Consider the following 3,753-nt stretch of genomic DNA (forward strand, 5'->3'; position numbering starts at 1 on the left):
TTGAACTTTGGAAGATGAGTCTTCCTGACTCCTGGCCTTGTACTCCATCTTCTGTTCCACTTAGCTGCCCAATGGAGGGGAATACCTATTACATACTAAAAAGTTCTATTGACATCTAGTTATTTTCATCCAAAAGGTTTGGGAATAGCCAGAGAGGTGGGGGAATGGTTCTTCGTTCAAAGCTTACATTGCTTTAATATTTTCATTTCCCTTCTTTCAGGACTTTCTTTGATCATGTGAGACCTAATTACATCTTAGAGATGGTGTTAGTATTCAAGAAAATTTAAGAAAATAGAGAAAATGTTTTCAATTGGCAAAAAGGAAAGGGAGACTGCTCATTTTGGCAGCACATATACTAAAACTGAAATTATATAGAATTTAGCACTACCCTGTGCAAGGATGACACTCAAATTCTTAAAGTATTTCATATTTTTTGTAAAAATATAACAAAATATTTTTTAAAAAACAATAGATTTATTTAAATCCTATCTTGACTATTATTATAGACTTTCTTTTTGCCTCAGTTAAGAGTAAATTTCTCTTGAAATTAATTTTCATAGAGTTGGATGAATATCTTATTGTATCTAGGAATTATAATTTAAAAAACAAGAATTTTGTTTGAATATAGCTCTGATCTGAAAGTTTGCATCACAATCTTAAGTGTGATAGATTTTTATTGAAGTCTGAGTGGGACAATCCATCCTTATTTATATTGGGCCAGGACTAGGCTTTCAAATCCTTTTTCAACTTGAACTCTCTTCCATTCTACCTTGACTTCAGTCTAGAGAACCTACTTTTTTAATATGTTCCTTTGGTTAGCTTGTAGTTTGAATTTACTTACACAAGACCATAGCTGCCTTCCCTAGAAATAAAACAGCATAGATTAGGCGAGGAGGCTGGGGAGTTGGTTAAATCAGTATCTGTGTGATGGTAGGTCTGGTTACTTGCTAATTCAGTAAATGAACTAATTCAGAAGATCCATTTTGGGAGAAGGCTATGAATAATTTCTGAAAACCAAGCAAACAAACTCTGATTTCCTTGATCAGAAGTTCTATAGTTTAAACGTCTTAGCATAGATTATGAACTTCACCTTCCCCTGAAAGTTCTGATGACTTCTCTTCCTCCTTCTGTTCCTTCTTTTCCTCCTCCCTCTTCATCCCTCCTTTTTTCCCCTTTTCCCTCTTCATCTTCCTTCTCCTCCTCCTTCTTTTATAAAACATTATTGACACTTTGTGTTTTTCACAGCAGAGTTATTTCTAGTGGTATTGGTGGTTGTTATTCAGTCATTGCAGTTGTGTCAGAATCTTGGTGACCCTTTTGGGGGACTTTTTGGCAGAGATATTGAAGTGCGTTGTCATTTCCTTCCTTCAGTTCATTTTACAGGTGAGGAAACGGAGGCAAATGGAATTTGTGACTTGCCCAGAATCATATAGCTAATAAGTATCTGAAGCTATATTTGATCTTGGATCTTCCTAATTCTAAGCCTGGTCCTCTATCCATTATGCTACCTAGATACTCTTTCTAGTGATATAATCTATTGAAAATGCCAGTCTTGGAGTCAGGAAGTCCTGGATTCATGTCCTGTAAAGAATAGAAGGGCTTTGTAACCCTCAGAAAATTATTTAAACCCTAAATGGACATACCATCCTCTCAGACTTACAAGTTACAGAAAAGTTGTAGATCTACATTGACGAAGTGAATTTCTACACTGGGAGTTCTCTGTACAAATGGAATCAAAGGAAAAGAAAGGAAAGAAACAAACAAACAACAAGTACCATTTCTCTCCTTTTTACTGAAATTTCCCTTGTAATAAAGAAAAAAATCTAAACAAAACTGAATAATCCATTCTGATAAGGTATTCAACATTCAGTAGCTATAGCCTCCCTCCTCTCTGGAAGTATATACATTATCTGTTCTCTAGGACCAAGAATGGTCACAAAAAAGTAATCAGAGTTCCACCTAGACTACTTTTAATAGTGTTTTAGTCTGCAAAAAAATTTAAGTTGCCAGAAGTGAAAACCAGTTCCGATTCAGATGGACAGATTGTTGTTCATCCTTCTTTCTTGAAGAGGACCAATGACATCATGAAGGTAATGTCTTGAATTGCAAGTGAATTGGATTTAAGTGAGGAAGGCTGTATAGTCATCTATGTCTTTCTTTCAGAATATCAACCCAATGAAATCAGTCTCTCCCCATAATGGCTGGAGTGGAACAGAACAGACTAGAGACTGTTAAAAATCAGGAATCAAACAAAAGTTTAATTTCAAAGTGAGAGAAATGACTTAAGTAAGAACACAAGTGCTGAAGTTCCTCTGGCTATACTTCTGACAATAAGGGGTAACAGCAACAATGTGACAAGTTTGATTCATAGCAGGGCTTCATGACCAGAAACAATTCTGGATTTTGCTGTGGTTGATCATCCAGAGAGTAAATTAAAAATTGTTACTATGTAAAGTTCAGGGAACAGCTTCTTGCTAGTCCTTAGCTCTGGAAAACAGAGTATCTCCTAATATCTTGACAAGAGTTACCTGAATCCAAAGGCAAGACATAGGTCAGGACAACTGGAGATGACACCAGATGCAGTGGGAAACCTTAGCCTTTTTAAACTAAGGTCTTTCCCAGGTTTCAGTTTGTCTGAAGCAATACACATTCAGTTATTTAAAGCAAAAGATGTCCTAGTTTGCTTATTCCCCCTTTCTCCCCCCAAAAAATCGATCTGGGAGGGGAAGATCTATAGTTTCTGGCCAGAATAGAAACAATTGCTATCAAAACTGAAATATGACCCTATAAAATAGGACCTATTATTAGCCAGAATGATTTGGGTTTAAGGCATAGTAAAGTAGCTCCATTTGAATTCCCATGGGCTTTATCCATGCTTGGTTTTCCAGAGGCTATTTCAAGAAATCATAAATGAAACAACATGGGTTATATTATGATGTGGATGATGAATCATCATCAGGGACTGGGATTGATAAATCATACAGATAGAAGGAGAACCAGGAAGGTATTATGTCCCAAAAACCCAGAGAGGAGAGATTATTTTGGGGATTAAGAAGTCAAATGCAAAAGAGAGATCAGAGAGAATAAGGACTGGGAAGAAATTACATCTGGTCTTAAGGAGAAAGTTGGTAACTTTGGGGAGGGCAGTTTCAGTTGAGTGAAGATGTTAAAAAACAAATTTCAGAAGGTTGAAAATGTAAAGAGAAGAAGGAAAGCCACTGAAATCCACACAGGTGGATTTTTCAGAGTTTGGCTGAGAAAAAGAGGAGAAATACAGTTAGCAGAGATGGTAGAATCTTGTAAGAATTTTTGGAGTTTAAAAGGGATTTGGGTATGTTTGTAGGTAGCAGAAGACTAAATATGAGATAAAGGGGATGATAATGGGGGCAGTCAATAAATAGAAAAAATGGAATCTGGGGGTACACACAGGAGCTGATCCCAGTAAGGAGAGTTGCTGTCTCTTTAAAAACTAAAATAAGAGGAAAAAGTGGGAGATGATGTGAGGGAATAGAGAGACTTGGAGAAGAGATAGTTGTCTACTAGACAACTTCAGTTTTTTGGATTAAAGTATGAAGGTATCAGATGAATGTTGGAGGGAGGGGTGTCATTGAGGCTTAAAGAGGAAAGAAAAAGTTTTGAATAGTCATTGTGGGTAGTAGAATGGAAAGAAGAAAGGAAGGAGGGAGGGAAGGAAGGGAGAAATGAGCATTTATTAAGTGCCTACTTTGTGCCAGTCATTGAACTAAGTACTTT

General features: G+C 36.5%; 1 non-coding gene across 1 annotated transcript; it reads left to right on the forward strand.

The window, feature by feature from the left end:
• Positions 1-331: 331 nt before the first annotated feature.
• On the forward strand, positions 332-434 carry LOC111720659. The gene has a single exon (XR_002770256.1). It is a non-coding gene; the product is annotated as a U6 spliceosomal RNA (small nuclear RNA).
• Positions 435-3,753: the final 3,319 nt, after the last annotated feature.

The sequence above is a fragment of the Sarcophilus harrisii genome, chromosome 4 (assembly GCF_902635505.1).
Source record: "Sarcophilus harrisii chromosome 4, mSarHar1.11, whole genome shotgun sequence".
Taxonomy (NCBI): domain Eukaryota; kingdom Metazoa; phylum Chordata; class Mammalia; order Dasyuromorphia; family Dasyuridae; genus Sarcophilus; species Sarcophilus harrisii.